The 18,260-nt window shown below is 38.7% G+C and overlaps 1 protein-coding gene across 1 annotated transcript in view; it reads right to left on the bottom strand.

Moving 5' to 3' along the window:
* The window catches only part of slc2a13a (solute carrier family 2 member 13a), a 74,491-nt gene that overhangs the window by 39,304 nt on the left and 16,927 nt on the right, over window positions 1–18,260 (bottom strand). The gene's annotated exons all lie outside the window — the stretch shown is intronic.

Genomic DNA, 18,260 nt, shown 5'->3' with positions numbered 1-18,260 from the left:
GGGCTGACCTAAATGCTTTGAAACTTCAATCTTTGCCATGTTAATGGACGTCCAGCTCAGTATTCAAATGTTTCTCTTTTTTTGGTGTCAGACACGAACAAAGCCAATGTCATCAGCGCAATTATTCACTCTCACTTCAAGCAATTAAACTGGCTGTCTAGTGAGGAACAGCTGAAAAGAAATGCAGGCCGTTACCAGTGGCTGGCAACTGTGGAGAAGCGTTTGCTTTGGATCTAGTGATGCGGCAAGATCTGTGGTGTTCAAGTTATTAACAATGTGCAGAAACATGGAGTGCAATAGTCCACCTTCCACCTTCTCTTACCTCTCATTCTCTTTCTCTCTCTCACACACACACACACACACACATGCAGTTGTGCTAGGTCCTACTAAAGCTGCGTCGGATTTTCTGGTAAGTTTCTTAAGCTTTGAAGGCACAAAAATGGTATTCAGGAAAGCCCTATCATCTACCATCATTTTCTTTTGTTTATTCTAGTGACTAAATACTATGTAACTTGAGTTGAGTGTATACTTCCCTATATGTTCAAATGGATTTTGGGCTTTTAGGTTGGTATACTATAAACTAGAAACACAAAAAGAGGTGTCTAGACCCTGTATACCTGCATATACCCTCCACTACAGTAATCCAGTTCTGATTAGGGGTCCCTTAAAAAGGGACGGCTGGTTGGAGCTTGTCTTTTAAAATAAATGCTTCTGAAATATTTATCAGAATGTATTATTTTATGCTTTATTTAATTGTATGACACAAAAAAAGTTATTTTTTCCACCAAAGAAAACTATGTAAAGTGTCAATGGGGTTTAGATACTTAAAAATGGGTCCTCCTTCCTAACAAGGTCTTGGATGGTTGGTATCTTCATTAACTCTATAAGGATTATTAGTTATTTGCAGATGGCAGTTCCTATAGTTGAACTCTTTTGGTTATTAGTGTATGGTCTGAGGAAGTATATTATTGCTTTTTTGTCTCAACCGTGGCATCTTTCTGTATTTCTTAATGTCACATTTGTTCCGTGTACTTGTTGTCCTGCAGAGTATTTTACATCCTACAGTTATTTACATTCAGTAGCACTGAATTTCAGTGTAAATAAAGCTGTAAACAAAAGAATAAAACTGCTGAAATGATAAGTGGGGGATAATGCTGACAATATTTTCAGTCAGCTCTACATCAGTTCTACAAAGGAGGCTGTGATTGCTGAGTCTTACCACTCAAGTCAAAAGTCAATCACTAAACAGATGGCACGTATTTTGAATGCAGACAGTCAGTCCAATCTGTGTAGAAGACGAGCAAAACCAAACATGACTCACAAAAGCAGAGTGATTGGAGACGTCAGCGTTTCTGAGACGCTCACTGGTAATAGAGTGTGCTGAGCAGCAGGTGATCTGCATTTGAAGAGGTGCACAGATTACCTTGATGCCTGCTGGGTGGTGTGACCTGCGATTTTAATCTGATCTGGTTCTAAAACAGAGTCGCTATCAGTTTTTAACTGTTATAATATTTTTCTACTCTCTATACCAGAGGGAAGGAGAGGAAAAGAGGAAATGAAGAAAGGAAAGGTTTGGAGGAAAAAGGGAGTAAATGAAATAAAGTCAAGGAGAGGAAATGAAAGCACAGTTTTAACTGAATTTTAAGTTTTAGTTCTTTTTTATGTGTGTATTGTTTACGTAAAATGTGTTTTAAATGCGCAGTGTTTATTGGATGTTTTTCCAATTTTCTTTGTGACAGACGATTAAGTATCACAGAAAAGGAGGAGAAAGGAAGAGAAAAGAAAAGGGAGCGACGGAAAGGAGATAAAGAAAGGAAGATGAAGGAGAGGAGGAGTGACAGGTAAAGAAAAACAAGAGTAAGGGAGAGGAGAAGAATGAAAAAGAGAAAAGAAAGGAAAAAAATAGGACAGGGAAGAAAAGGACAGGAAAGGTGAATAAAAAGGAAAATTAGCTGCTGTCAAAGTTGGGAGTTAAGAAGACTCAGAGCCACAGGGGGAGAGAGGATCTGTTGTCATTGGAAACAGCCGTTCGCTGGCTGTCATCCATATTTAACCTGCTGCTGTTTTAACTGCATGCATTCTTAAATATGCTGTTTTAGACCAAATAAATCAGACAGACAGATGTTACTGCACCGATGCATAAATAGCACATTAGGGAACCTCTAAACTGGCATCCTATATAACCACAGGTAAAATGATAAATCTTTCTTGTTAAATATGCCTAAAAACAGAGATAAACTTTTCCCAATCAAGATACTACTTCAGCTGCTATCACATATTTAGCATCATCTCATGTCTGCTCCGAAAAATTCACCAGGAGTCAACAGTGGCAGAGAAATTTTTCACATTCGATCTTGTCAAAATCTTTTTAAACACCGTCTCCTCTCTGAGTCACCCGCACCTCTCGTCTGAGCAGCCTTGAGACAAACTGAGTGGGTTTAACGAACAATTGGACGATGCAGTCAGCGGAGAGGCAGCGGTTCACCAAGTGCACAGACAGCGTTTCTTCAAACAAAAAAAAAAGACCATTAAGTAAACAAATCAATGTCTGATTGATTCATTCAAGCAAATACCCAGAACAATCTGTGGAAAAAGACAAAGTGACATTTAGATACAGATGAGGAGAAAAAGGATTCTATTTAGATTCAACAAGAAACAGCACAAAAGTTGGTTTCAGTGGAGAGATACCAGCTGTAGCAGTGAGATAGAGGGGGATTGAAACACTCCTTTCAAACTTCTTATCGCACCTCTGAAGTGCTGGCTCAGTGATTTGAGATGGCCCGAGGCTTTTTAATGTGGAACAAGGAAACAAATGTGTGTTGAAGAGACGATGAGATCTTAGAGAGATTTGTCTCCTGAAGGCAACTGTGCCGCTGTGATGAAAACAACGCTGTTAGCACTCACTGCTCTTATGTTTCAGGTAAAAGGTACTTAGGTATTTAAAAAAAGGATGTGTGAATGTGTGTACGGATAAACTAACATGACAGATACAAAGAGAGGGAGTAACCTAAACTGATCACAGATATCTTTTGATTTATTTTTAGTTTAGTAGTGAAAAATGTTCCTTTGTTTTATTTCATTTAAAGAGTAACTCCACACTGTGCCAAAACCTGCAGTTCCTTTATGGCCAACTGAGGAATTTACACATTAACAGCATTTTAGGGTGTAGCCACTTGAGTGACAGGCTGTCTGCAAGGCGTTGCTGCAGTCTGTGAGTCAGACACTGTGTGACATCACAGTGGCCACCCCCATTTTTTTACATAGTCCATGCTTGTAACCAATGCATTTCAGCAAATGTTTAATAATCTTTCAATCTAACACATGGTGTTAAGGACCGCCATAGACTTAGAGCAGTCTTACCATTAACTACTACTGATGGTCAAAGCAACAGCAGTAAGTTTAGTTTGTTTTGCACAAGATCAGCTGGTCAAGGTATAAAGTAAATAGTCATGTGACTGGTAAAAATTCATTGGCACTTAAAACTATTTGTTTTAAAGTAAAAAAAAAACAAAAAACTTGGTGTCTGGGCTGCCTTAAAATTCAAAATTGGCTACATTTGAGAATACGAGTTGATCTAATTTTGTAATGATTCAGCAGCGTGGACACTAACTTTATAAAGTGTAATACTGCCAGGTTAGAGACAGAATAATAATAATTAACATAGATACAATATATAATATATATTCTAATAACAAATGTTGCATTCACAAACCTGTACACACACACACACACACACACACACACACACACACACACACACACACACACACACACACACACACACACACACACACACACACACACACACACAACCTCATCCATCTATCCATTCCCATTGGCCAGTAATAAAATCTCAGGAGCCATTTGCAAGTCTGCTGGTAATCAATCTACTGAGTTATTGAGATTCATGACATCCCAGCAGCACACCTGCCCTAATGCAAATGACAGGGGTCTTCCTTAGGGGCATGCACGCACGCACACACGCACGCACATGCGCGCATGCACACACACACACACACACACACACACACACACACAAAGAAATAAGAGTGTGAGCCAGAGAAGCTTGGGGCAAACGGGAAGCATAGACACTCTTACCTCTATCATCTGAATTTCTCAATTCGCAGTTTCCATTAAAACCTACTTGGATAATAGTTTAGCCAAAGATAATTTACCGACCTAATAAAACCACATTTACAGACGGAACATTTCAGTCGTAACCATTACTGTGCTTGTTAATTTCACTCAGGGCTCATTGGGGCCTCTGTACCCGAAAGATACCAATTCAACAAGCATATTGAAATTAAATAAAGCATCTCTGCATGAGTCACATGGTTCATTGTTGTCTTTGCACATGGAAACTGGGACCCTGGAATAGCATCCTCAGAAGAACATTGCTGTGTGTTAAAGTAGCCCTTATTTCAATTAAACTGAGCCCTGCAATTCAAATAAGTGAAAGTGGATCCTTTTAAAATCTTTGTTTCTTGTTCCCTCATTGTGAGCTGACAAGAGTGACGATTATTCAAGGCTGAAGAACTGCAGCACACTGACAGTACACCTTTATAAAGTCTCTGATGAACTCAATACCCGCCTTTGCCTTTTTGCTAAGAGTGAGCGGTGAAAACGTGTGGTGGCAGAAGCCTACCAAAATCAACTGTTTTCATCAAGGGATCTATCTTTGGAGTAATATTAACAACAAAATGTGTGATTTGGACCTTCACTTTGACTTTTTAAACAAAATTTAAACACATGCAGTTGGAGCCAAGAGATGCTTAGCTTTGTCTAGCTTAGCATAAAGACTGGGGAAAAAAAGGAAACAATTACCCTCGCTCTGAGCTCCGCATTGAAATGCCAAATGCCAACTGGAAGCTAAATAGAAAAAGGTGGGGACACTTTAACTCTAGCCATCAAGGCAACAAAAACATGCAAACCCAACAACATGGTGCAGGAAGACAAGAAAAGTACAGTCTTGCTTGACAACCCAAGTTAGCAGACGATGAGTAATAACCTTCACATGGCAATATTCCCCACTTTTAATTTGAATGAAAAAAGGAATGGATACTGCCCCCGCTACATCTCATTGTCTATTAGTGTCCTGGATCAAATTGTCGGACTTGTTGTCACGGTTTTGTTTGGTTTGCATGGTTTTCAGGCACCTTTGAATCTATTTCTTGACTATCCGAGCTTTGATAAAACTTGTTGAGAGAAGTGAACCAAAATATATCCATAATGTTAAACTCTTATTTTCATCTTTTATTTTCCTCTTGACAATATGGTTTCTTCCTTGTTGTAATGCAACGAGGCCCTCAAACTTAAAGCTCAATTTTTCTTTGTTAATCCTGTTTTAGTCATGAAAATGCATTACCAGATTCATCAGTGAATCATCAGAAACTCATTCATAGCTATTGGCTTTCAAATTTGTGTGCTGATTTGTCTTTCTCGACCACTTCTCAGAAATGTTAAGCTCACCTTCTTCTGCTGAAGAAAGCAATCTCCGTGCTCCTCAACATGCATTGAATGTATGGATTTTTCAACATAAAGCAATTAACACTGAGCAACACCTACAAATGCCTGCTAATAAATACAGATCAATGAATTTCTGCATCTGATGAATAGTCAATTGATCATTTGTAACAACATTAAAATATTGAATCAGGAGCTAAAGGCATTCATGCTTTTGTTTTTGGACTTACAAGTGGGCCTCAACAGAAACCAATTACTGAAGTAAAGAGAAAGATAATTCCCTAATCCCCCCCGCTCTGCTTTCATCAGGAGCAGCTCGCTTTGCTTTGCATCCTCTGCTAATGCAGCCTCCACAATAATTTCCCAGTTGGGACTCTGGTCTCATTTTCCTGCTCTCAACCCTGCAACTCCCGCAATCAGCTCATTGTTGTTCAGACTCACGACACCACAAGCGGAAATATGTCGTTTTAAATAGTCATATATCAAAATATTTGTTCTTTTCGCCCTTGTGAGCATATTTGTCAGAACTGGGTTTGTTAACGCACGAGCATGAGGGGCGGAACAAGGCGCGGGAATGAAAAGCACTCGAGCAGAAAGCATATTTATTGAAAAGTAGATTAGCAGAGAAGACAGGGCCTCTAGCATGTTTACATTAAATTAAATGTGGTTTGAGAGCGAAGCAGCCAAGGTCGGTGTATAGTAATGCTAGATTTTATGTAACAAGTTGAATTCCCCAAATAATCCCTCAAACCTTTTGTTCCGCTCCATTTTGACCAATAAAGAAAACTAGATTTTAAACAGACAAGTTACGCTTTAATTTAAGATACTGAACTCTCTGCTTGTTGACTCCAAACACTTTCTCCTCAGTGTGTAGCCCTGGTCTCATTATGATTTCCTGGTGGGTTTAAACAGGCCCACAGCAGCAGCGCAGTTTCATGAAATGCTCAAATATCCTGAATTATTAATGATCAGTGGGAGAATAAGGACTACGATGGAGGTAGATGCTAAAACTCCCTCAGACATCCATCAGGTGTGTGTGCAACATGTTTGTGCCTGTGTGTTAGTGAGAAAAAGCAGCGATGGCAATGGCATAAAAATTAATTATTCAGAAATATAAACAGGGACTTAAATGCAGCACACTTTGTTGATGGCTAACGCAGTGTACCGTTTGATTACCTGGAAACAGTTGGTTAAAAACAAGCTGCGGTAAACAGAACAGCAGGTTAAGGAGGAGATTGCTTTGGACCACAAACAATTGAAAAAAATTCATTTTAATCCCCGCACCTCGACTGATGTTGCGATCATGTATGTAATGTTACAGAGTCTCAACTTTAAATCAGTCTGAATATTGTCTGCTTTCATACGAAGCCGTATTCATTTTTAAACAATGTCCCCACTCATTTTGAACACTGCCTGTGGCTGTTTGCCTACCAAGACGTCTTATGTAATCCCTGATTGCAGTGTGTTAAATTGCTGTCAAAAGTGCTTGACATTGAATGATTTCTTTCATCTGTCCTTTTCAAATCAAATTGATTTGTTCAGACTGGATAAGCAGACTGAAAGTAAACTTTCTTTAAAGGGAAGCTGCACGCCACATCTTTACAGCCGCAATAATTCATATGTCACATTCACAATGGACCAAATGAGTATATGTCATATGAAAGGGGATGACTGTAATGATGAGCCCACAGAGAATTATAACCCAACTCTGGATTCCCCTCAGCTCCATTAATTTCACCTTTATTTGATAGATGAAACAGGTGATCGCGAGAAAGAAAGATGCAAAAGACATGCAAAAAAGATCCCAAGGCTACTCTTTCTTTGTGTGCTTATTTTAAGGTAGTATTTTAATAATGTTTTTTACTATGTTTTTTTTTTGCTATTTTTTGGGCCGAGTGTCGTTAAATGACTTGTTGCCTTTGCCTTTTAAAAGAAACCAATTTGTTCAGGTTTCAAAGGGTTAAAACAAGTAAAAGACCACACTTTTGATATAACAATATCTAAAATCTAAGATAATATATAGTCACATATCACATCTTGATATAATATCTATATACTGACTCATCCTAGTTACAACAAATAAGGAATTCTAACAATGATGAAGGTAGTCATTTTTTACAGCGGCCTTTTAAATCCAGAGAGTGTTTCATACTCAAGAGATGGACATTGGGTGTACTATCGCTTTAAGAGGAGTCATCTGTTTGACGTAGAAAACATATTCTCCTTCTAGTCTACTGAACATTTTATTTAACAATAATCCTCTCTCCATAATTAAACAAAATGTGTCTGGCTTTTGCTTTAACTTTGTTTGCTGTACGATGAAAAGAAAATCCCCATGCCATGTAGCTGTAGGTAAAGTGGTGTGCTGCTTGTTACTGCCTCCATCACTCACGTCCACTCATGACCTTTGTTTTTGTAAGGTTACATCTGTGTCTGCTCAGTGTTGCTTGGAACAAGAATTGTTATAAACAAGCCTTCCAAAGAAATCAATGGGTTCAATACAGTGTATTATGAAGTTTCTCACGAAGAATGGCAATATAACAGCTGACACAATTGGTCTGCAATATTGCTGCAATATCACTTCTCCATCATAATTGCTGCACCCAACACCTCCATTTTCCACTTCACTTTCTCTTTCTCTTCAACCCCCTCCTCCCTCTCCTTGCTTTTCCTCCCCCCTCTTCTCCTCATGTCTTCCCCTTTGCACCTCTCAGGCTGAATAGACGGTAATCAGAGCACACTGACTTCGGGGCTGACACCGCATCATCACCACATCTTTGAGCAAGTTTCCAAAGATGAAGGAGGCGCAGAGAGTCTCTGTATCTTTCTTTCCATATAAGCCTGACGTTTAAGTACCAAAAATACAACAAGTCATTCACAGTATTCTCTGTTGGAAATAACCAGCTTCAAGACAAGGAAGGAAAATAAACTGTCAATTTAAGCAAGCAACAAGGTCACCTTATTGTGTAACCAGAGTTACTGTCTCCAAGTGTACCTCAAACAGTCAAAAGTGCCAATTACATGCACATCTGTCCAAAGTAATATAATATATGCTGTGAAGACCATTTAGGATCAATCCAAAAACACCCCTTATTCCTCCATTTATAAGTTCACATCTAGGGGTACACTGTAAAAAAAAAAGTCCTTTGTTTTTATGGAAAAATATGGCAGCTTTGGTTGCCAGAATAGTTATACAGTGAATATGTAAACAACTTTACAGAACAACCCATACATTTTATAATTTAAAACTGCCTTAAATCACTGTTGCATTTAAAATATTTTTAAAACGTAAAATTTACACCGTCTATTTGGAGGACAAATACAAATTTCTGCAGTTCCATCACCAGCCACCTTATATGTAAAACCCCTCAAATTAAATAAGAATTTAAAACCTACACATTAAAAATTCATTAGTATTTTTCTTTCGATTTCAAAAAGTTGTCATGGGTAGGTAAAATAATTTTTTTTATCAGTTCAATTGGAAAGTTCAAGTTTTAAGAAACATTCAAATGTTACACTCAAATGTTTTAAAATCCATAAAAATCAATTCGTAGGCTACATATTTATCTGTAAAGTATAACATATGAATGGTAAAATTTAATACAAATTCTTCCTTTGTACCTGATAAAAACCCTTATTTTAACACGTTGTCACAAGTGATTTTAACAGAATTGTACTATTTTTTTTGTATTACAGTTTTCTTGTGTTTAAGATACAGTAATCTGTAAATTCTACAAGGAAATATCATCATTTCAACATATTCTTACTTTAAAAATAACAGTTTTGTTTGGTTCAGTGATTTACAAAATATGACTATAAACTGAACACTGTCTCTTTGTTTTTTTATTTACATCTTCATGATGTCATTACTTTTTACAGCACTTCGCTGTTCATTTTAGGGACATTTTTTACAGTGTAGGTTTTTGTTTATATTCTGTTATATTGTGAACTTTGTTTTAGGGTTTTCTGCTATGTTTTTCCTTGTTTCATGTTATTCATGTTATACATGCTCTGTTTCCTGTTTTAGTATATTACTCCCAATGTGTCGTGTCTGGCTTTACTTCCTGTCTTTTTACATTTTCCCGCCTTAGTGTTTCCTTGATTAGTTTCACCTGTCCCTCGCTAGTTGTACAGTCTTCACCTGTTCTCACTGTCCCTTAATGTTTCTCCTGTGTTAGGTCTTCCCTCCTGTTTTCTGTCACAGCTGTCTTCTATCAGTCTCATTTGTCCTTCCCTGTTCCCAGACTCTTCCCTGCACACCTGTTCTGTATTAGCCTGGTTTTCTCCTCCCTCGTGTTCCCTGCCACACTGTTTTTGTTAACCAATCCCTGCACTTCCCTCTTTTTACCGCTGTCCCCACCTGCTCCACCTGTGCCTTGTTCTGATTACTTCCTTTGTCAATTTGTCCTCTGTTACCGTTGTGTTACTCACTGTGTTCCCTGCTGGTTTCCTTACTGTTTTCATGGTTGGTTCTCAGTTTAGTTTTCATCAGTATTTCTTTTGAGTTTTGTTTCCTGCTTGTTTGGAGATTATACAGCTAAAAGCTCTCTTAAAGCTTGCTCTTTGTTTAATACAACCTGCCTGCAATTCTGCATTTGGGTCCACAACCTGAATTATATGTGACATGCACAAGCACCAAATACATATATATATATGATGGCCAATGTTTTATAACAAAATCTCTAGTTCCCTCAGCTTCTCAGTCAGATCTACTTCTCACTCCTTCACAGTTTCCAAATATGGTCACTTGAAAACTAAGTAGGGTAGGAGCAAAAATAAGAAATATGACGGGGCCATAAGTGTATGTTTTTGTGTAACATGGATGCTTCACACACATCTTCGACCCAGCAGCACAGACGATCTATACCATTAGAGCAGTTGCAAAATGGGCACCGAGGCAAGTGTCCCCAATACAGAATCTGACCAAATGTCACTTCTTTTGTTCTTAAGACATTAAATAACAGACAGCAAAGATGATGGCACAACAAAGTTGACCTTTTTGATATACAGTTTCACCATTTCATCCTATTTGACATTTCATGTGAAAATGTGTCATATTTAGCACAGTTTCTTAATTTATAGCCAAAAACCTGTTTTGTCCGGTCACTATGACCTAAAATTTGACTGTAAAAATCGAAGTAATTCTTTGAATTGAAAAAAAATTCTTAAGTGGTTCTTGACATCTTGCGTCCACTAGAATGAGACGGACGCAAGGTGACTGTTAACCATCAAATTCTTATCAGCCCATCGTTAAGTAGACGTTTGAGCCAAATTTGATGAAATTCCTTCAAGGCATTCATGAGCTATTCCATTCATAAAAGTCATAAAAAATACTTTTTAGTACAAATGCAAACAAATGCTGCCAAATCTCTACTGCATTGCATATACATTGTGCCTTAAATAGGATACTGACTTGACTGTGACAGGGGATGATAGCGATGTGGTGATGAGCCACATATGTGTTGAGCTGTTCGTTCTAAAATAATCCCTGCCATATTTTTGACCGCTGGGCTGTTTGCACCTTAAGAAATTCATGATGTGTTAAGTGCGCATGGGTGTGTGTGTGTGTGTGTGTGTGTGTGTGAATCAGGGAGAGAAGGAGGTTTATTCACACTCTAATCGTCTGAGGGGAGAGGAATTGGGAAGTGAGAAGTGTTGTTTCCATGGTAACCGACATGTCAGCAAAGGGGCACGGTGCGTTTTTGTTTTTCCAGGTGAGAAAACACAAACAAACACACACTCACACTACAGGTTAACGTCTGAAAGTCCTGATGAGTAGAGCCACCGACCACAGTAAGAAGGGCCAAGGGCCAATCACAGCGGAGTATTTCAAAGCAAAGGAGCAGATCTTTCAGGGGAAAAAGGTTTACTATGGACTGAACCAGGTTCTCCTGTGAGAATCCTCGGCTGCAGTGTAACAGCAGACTTAATGAGTACTCTAAAGGGCAACGAAGACAAATTGATGGAACGCCTGCTATTCTTTCAACTCACATCGTGGCCTTCACATTGTCCTGCAACCTTTAATGTTTATTACAGTCATGTTTGTGCAACTGTTTATCATGTTGGACAGAAAATCATTTGAGCTTGTTTTTCTTTCTTTCTTTTATTTTTTTTTACTTTACAAAAACATCTTCAAGCTAATATGATTGTACTGTAATATCAATCTTACGAACACTCTTAAGAAGAAGAGGTGGTCCCTAAAAGCATCCTAATTTCAGACACTCTTAAGATAGATTAACAAGTGCCTTCTTCCCACTTATGTGAGAGTCAGAGCATCTTAAGGAGGACCTGCAAACTCCTGCTCATTTATACTCCCTTTAAGTACATCACAGTCAAAAATTTCACACAGCAACAAACATGGAGATGAAGGAGGAGGTCACAATAGTGTACCTTTTAACTGAGGCAGCATTACAAACAGCTTTGGTCTGTGACGCCATTAATACACCACAACATGTGGATGGATATTTCCCTTCACTGTATCACTGATTTGTTCCATTGCACCAGTTTTAAAATGCTTTTGTTTGAACTACACTACACCACCCCCAAGATATCCAGTGGTACTGCTCTGTTTCATCTGCAAACGTGCAGAAGTACAGACGACACGGACACAGAGTACGAACAGAAAGCTCTGTCCATGTCTTCATATCTACCATTGAGCAGAAATGGATATTTAAAGTTCCAGCCTGTAGGATTTAGGGGGGTATATTGGCAGAAATGGACTATGAAATAATAAGAATATTTTCTATCACCTGAAAATAAGAATTGTTGTGTTTTGGTTACCTTAGAGTGAGCTGTTCCTATCTACATAGGAAACAGGTCCTCATCTACAGAAATGGCCATGCTTGTTGCCCTGCAATGTTTCTACAGTAGCCTACAATAGACAAACTAAACACTGGCTCAAGATAGAGCTATTCATGTTTTCAAGTTGGTTACTTTTTCTTTTTAGTCAGCTTTTCTTCTTCTTTGTTTTTGTAATATATTTTATGTTATTGGTTCATTTCTAAGGCTATACATCATCATGACCACCAATCTTCTCTGTTAAGTGGCATTTAATGCCAAACAATTGCTCATTTTAAATTAGAAAATGAAACAATGGTACTTCAATATTCATATCGAGCCTGAAGGCAGCATCTAACCTGAGGCGTATTCTCTCTGAAGATGGTGTGCACTGTTTTGCTACTTTTTCCAGATTGGACCATGAGCGAGCCAATTTAGGAGATGCGCTAACCAAATAAATAGTTTTGACCCTTCCTGATAAATCTCTCTCCATCTGTCTATCAATCCTTCTGTCCTCTCCATCTGTCTGTCTGGTTGCTAGGAGACAGCTGGTCTCCAGGTCATACGCCGGCCCTAAAAAGAGCGTGTAAATTGCAAACATACTAGTAGTGCAGGCATGAAATGATGTGGCACAGATGGTTGTCACACATTAACAGAAGATTCACTTTAGTCATAAGGGACATTGAGACCAACACTTTGATATAAGAACCGCACTGAGTTTGGGAGAGAGAACGAGCAGAGACATGAGTAACACTGTCTACTGCAGAGTGGAAGTAAACGGTAAAGGTCAAATCATGTTGTTTCATGTCGTGTCTGCCCTTTCTGCCTGATTCTTCGCAAAGTTTTATCTGTTAGAAGTTTCAAAAACCTCCATATATTGGGCTGAGACTTCAAAATAAAACAGCCTTAAAGTGTCCTACACCCCACCTTTAAATCTAAAAAGTTTGTCATGACTGCAGTAAGTTGGTAAAAGCAGTCTTGCACTGCATTGATGTGCCACAATTCTGACCCTCTGCTTGCACTCCTGCCATCAAAATAAAGGTTGAAAGAGATGAAAATCTGTGAAATGCTTCCTTCAAGCCTCATATGAATGGAATTCAGTAGGATTTTTCTATTATACAGAGATGGTTTCATGCCAAGAAGCTGCTGCTTGGTAAAAATAAATCTTTGATGCATGTTTCTTGACACCAGACAGCAAATCTTCAAAGACACTTCCAAATCAACTTGGCATTGTTATGATGGATCTTTTATATCCCAAGCTGAATCCAGAAAATAAGTTGGTTTATTATTGATTCTGAGCTCCACACATGCTGTAATTAAAAGTATTTTTAATTTAATAGCGTTTAATCATTCCAGTGATTGTTTTTTTATTTAGTATCAGGAAAAAAGGCTAACACTTTATTTTGATAGTCGCCCTACAAATAGTTTATTGAGTATTTGCAACATTTCACTTTTTTAAGTGGAGATTCACACCACACATGCTGAGTCTAATAGATGCTCGTGGATCTGGCCTTGACCAATAAGCAGTGAATTTACAGCCAGATCACAACCACACATCCATTTTCTGCTGTTAGTGATCAAACAGCATAAACTTGGGGCAATTAGGTTGCAGAGTGCATAAAATACATTTGGACATTTGAAAAGAAATAGCCAGTCAATGTCAAGTTTTAGTGCAACAGTTTGGAAAGTGGCTAGTTAGCGAGTTCCGTAAAAAGCAACAAACATTACTGAACTCATTTGGTATGTTTGCAATCAATGTGCAATGGGCGTGCTGCCAAGTCAATCTTCCAGCTCCATCATCATTCTAACCAAAACCAAATGAACGACGCAGTATACTGGGAACGCGAGAAACCAGAGACATTGTTCAATTTTCTGCCATGGTAACTGGAATTACAGAGAAGACAAAAAATGAAGCAAACTCAAGTGTGATAAAAGCCTGTACATGGGGGCTAATACTCACATTTTGTGTCGAATCAAAGTGTTAAATGCTGGCTTCACGATAACAAGCAGCGAGTGTGAGGAGGCTGCCTGCTGTGCCTCTGGTGGTGCACAGTAACTGATGATGACTGCAGCGATGAGTTACAGGAGTTACAATAAAAAAAAAGGAAACTGCTGGACACACACTGAGTCCCACAAGAGGGACACTCAGCAGCCTGTGTGTGTTTTTATACATCAGTGTGTGATTATGTGTGTGTGAGAGAGATAAGGGCGTCTCCTCACGGCAGGCCACATGGACTCAGGGGACCCATGGATGCCGCTCCTTCCAGAGACATGGTGTTCTCTGTTGTCAAGGTTGATTAGTCGCAGGATGAATCCAATTTCCTCTCCTCTCCTCTCCTCTCCTCTCCTTCTACTTTTCTGTCAGCCTTTTGCCCACTTGTCCTCTCCTGCCTGTTATTCCACTACTCTGTCTTTTTTTTCCTGCATTACTCTCCTGGCTCTACTCATTGCAGACAGGCTGAGATGAACAGTAATCTCAGTAGAGAAAGTAATACACATATACAAAAACAAAAACATTTACATACAAACTTTTAGACACAGACAATGTGCAGACACAACAAAAAAAATGTAATTTCTGATCAATCTCCAGGGGTGACGTAGTGGACTAAATCGCAATTGTGTGTTCTGCTCTTTTGTAATCACACATAGAGCTAATTTTCTCTGTCTGTCTGTCAGCTCGTGTGTGTGTCTAGCTTGTCTAGCAGTGATACGAAGCTATCAGTAAAATAATACAAAAACATAAAATAGACCAGACGCTGAAAATATTGTGGCAGCTCAGCATGCAGTGATAATTTTTGCTCGCTGGGAAGTTGTCGCTGGCCACAGAGCCCCGCAGTGGGCTTCCCTGGTTTTGCAGCGCTTTTGCCTCTTGTTTTTAACATGGTTAAAACCCGCCGTTCTCACCCAGATGTGCTTGTGAACTAACATTTAAAACCAATGGATTAAATGTGAATAGATACTCTGTAGTACCAACTCAACTTAGCCGTTTAGCTTGAATACTTAGACAAGCACAGCAAGTTAAACTTGTGTTTTGGTGTTTTTATTTTCAATTTTTGGATGAAATTGGTTCCCTAAATCAAAAATCTACACTCACATATATAGCTGCTACCATCGAGGATCTGGCTACTGGATCTACTTGTAAGCTAGCGTATTTTAGCCATACATGCTAATGTATGCGGCTAACCCTAAAGCTAATACACAATCAATGAATTACATCAATTTACATTTCCTATACATGTTTTTTGTGTTTGGAGGTTTGGAAAAGCTAAAAATAAACAAACCACCCTCCAAACATTTCCTAATCTGCATGTCAGTTACCTTTATTCTTTTAGCTTTTATCCTCTGTGTGTGTCTGATGTTTTAACAGCTTTCATCTGTTATGATGTTAAATGTTGCTTGTTTTATTGTTAATTTAATAGATAACTTAACATCTGTTCAAGGGACAACTTATGACAAAAAAAAAAAAATAACTAGACTTTGGATAGGAAGGCCCCAGAAAGCTGCAGTGAGGCTTCAGCAGAGTAAGTAACTGTTTTTTGGGATTAGACTCAAATTCAAATCGACAAAGCAATTATGACACCATATGCTCTGTGCATGTGAATGTGCATTATGTCTCTCTTTTGTGGATTTGATTGTATTTCACTCTTGCTCTCTCTCACACACACGAGCACAAACAGATGGCAGATAAAGAGCGTGATGGAATGTGCGTAAATACAAACGTGTGCATGTGGACCGGTGAGAGCCAGGATTGAAAAGAGATTAGAGGTGGGTAAAGATTTACAGGATCAGATCGCAGTGTACCACACACATACAGCCTTTGAAATGAAGAACATTTCATCTCTGTCACAAGTGGTATGAAACAGCAATAATGGCTAATAAAGCTCAGTCGGCCGTCATTCTGACAACCTCGTTCAATACTGTCGGCTCACACTGACAAAGCCTTTTGCACCAAACAGCAGCATCCCAGCAATCGAGCAAAGGTCAGCTCACACAATAATTGACCATGAAGAAAGTATTTTCTATCTGATTCATCACACTGACCTCCTCCATTTTCTGTATAGTTACCTTTCTACTCAGGATCTCTATTTACAGCACTGAATAACCTTGTTGAAAGCTGTTAAAAAATGTAATCTGGATCACAATGATCTGGATTTGAAAATGTTTGATATCCAGGATCGGATAATCCATTTTAATTTTCTGTCGCTTTTACAAAGAAAGAAACATAAAATTAAATCGCCCTGATCCGGAAACAAACTTTTCAAAATTAACAAATCCAGAAAAGCAGTGCTTTATGGGACTACATATCAAATGTAGGCTACTAGCTATGCAAAGAACTAAAGGGTGGAGTCACTCGGAGTATTTTGATTTTAAGAGCAGAAAACAGAATGGTGATAAAAAAGTGCAAATTAAAGTTAAAATTAAGACATTTTTGTTGGACATTGACAGCTTATTTGATGGAGGAAAAACCCTTTATATGTTTCTTTCACTTTACTATAATGAAAAAAAGTATTTCACTGCTGGGAGGATGGTCTTTTCATAAAATTAGGCTGTCTATGCAGAAGAGTGGCATCTGCTTTGCTCATGAGGTAGAAAATTGACAACTACCAGAATGCACTGCACTGTACTGTACTGGACCAATGGACACTCCTGCAGATGGGGGACACAATGCAAGTTTGCCTGTTTGACACAGGAAACAATATGGCGGTCGGGTGGTAACAAACAGTCTTAAATTACAGTTTAAGTGTAAACTGAATTATCATCCTGAAAACATTTAAGGCAAGAACTAGCAATGGACTAACCGAATCTTGGTTCATATTTTATCACAAATATTTAGTTTTGGTTTGATGGCACCCTGTTCACAAATTCTGTTATCACAGCCAAACAGTCCAATGAAATATAAGACATTATAGTTGAGAAATAACAAATACAGTGACCAAAACTTGGTTTATACTTGATAAGAACTGCTTAGTTTTACTGTCCGGTCTGAGGTACAGAGACAGAGACAGAGACAGAGACAGACACAGAGACAGAGACAGACACAGAGAGAGAGAGACAGAGAGAGAGAGAGAGAGAGAAAGAGGTCGCCTAATATCTATTGATCAACTTTATCATTATGAAAGCTAAACAAATCAAGTGCAAAATATAAATAAATAAGTATTTGACCAATTGTTAAGTTTTATTAGATTTTTGTTTCTGAATTCCACCCTGTATCCACCATTTCTTTTATTTTGGATTAAAGGTGTCACAATCTTATTAAAACCTTTTTTGAACAACATGCTCTGAATATTTAATTCAGGTCCAAACCACAACTTGATTACGAGATCTAATCCGATATCGGAATCCTTGTTTCTCTTTGAATGATCAATTTTCAAGATTAGATCTAAACTGATAGCCAAAATCCAATCAGATTATGTCCGAACAACTGAGCCTTGATTCAAACATCCAGCTCATGAAAGCGTCAACAATAAACTGCTCCTAACACCTGTTGATGCAGGAGGAAACATTCAGTGTCGCACAGGAAGAGAAGAAAGATATCCTGAGCATTGAAAGCCACCGCAGATGAGCAGACGGACAAAAGAGAAACCACGTCAACAGAAAATCAAAAGAAAAGATGCCACATTACTGCTCGCACTGATCTGGCAGGTCGCCATCATCACGGCGGGAGTCAAGGGAACGCAACGGAGCAGCTGAATGACTTATTGTTGCTTGAGTAGGAAGGACTTCATCACACAGCAGGAGGGGAGCATGAACTGTCTAATCAGCCTTGCTCACTGAGGAGAACATCAAAGTGAGTGAAGAGGAGGCCGCTGCCTTCAAGGCTCAGGGTGACTGTGTCAGCTGGGAGGTGTTAATGGCATGATCCCAGGAATTAGCCAGTCCCTTTCAAACATGTTTCCAATCATCTTTTGACTCCCACAGCTCTGTATGCCTCTGCTGTGGATGTTATCTAATGCTGTGTTATTATTAGTGACCTCTGACCTGCAGCACTTTACGCTACACCAATAAAACACCTTAAAAAA

This window comes from Plectropomus leopardus, chromosome 22 (genome assembly GCF_026936395.1).
Source record: "Plectropomus leopardus strain MGB_pleo_1.0 chromosome 22, ASM2693639v1, whole genome shotgun sequence".
Classification (NCBI taxonomy): Eukaryota; Metazoa; Chordata; class Actinopteri; order Perciformes; family Serranidae; genus Plectropomus; species Plectropomus leopardus.
The sequence above is the reverse complement of the archived record's forward strand: the minus strand, read 5'-3'. Positions and strand labels throughout refer to the sequence as shown.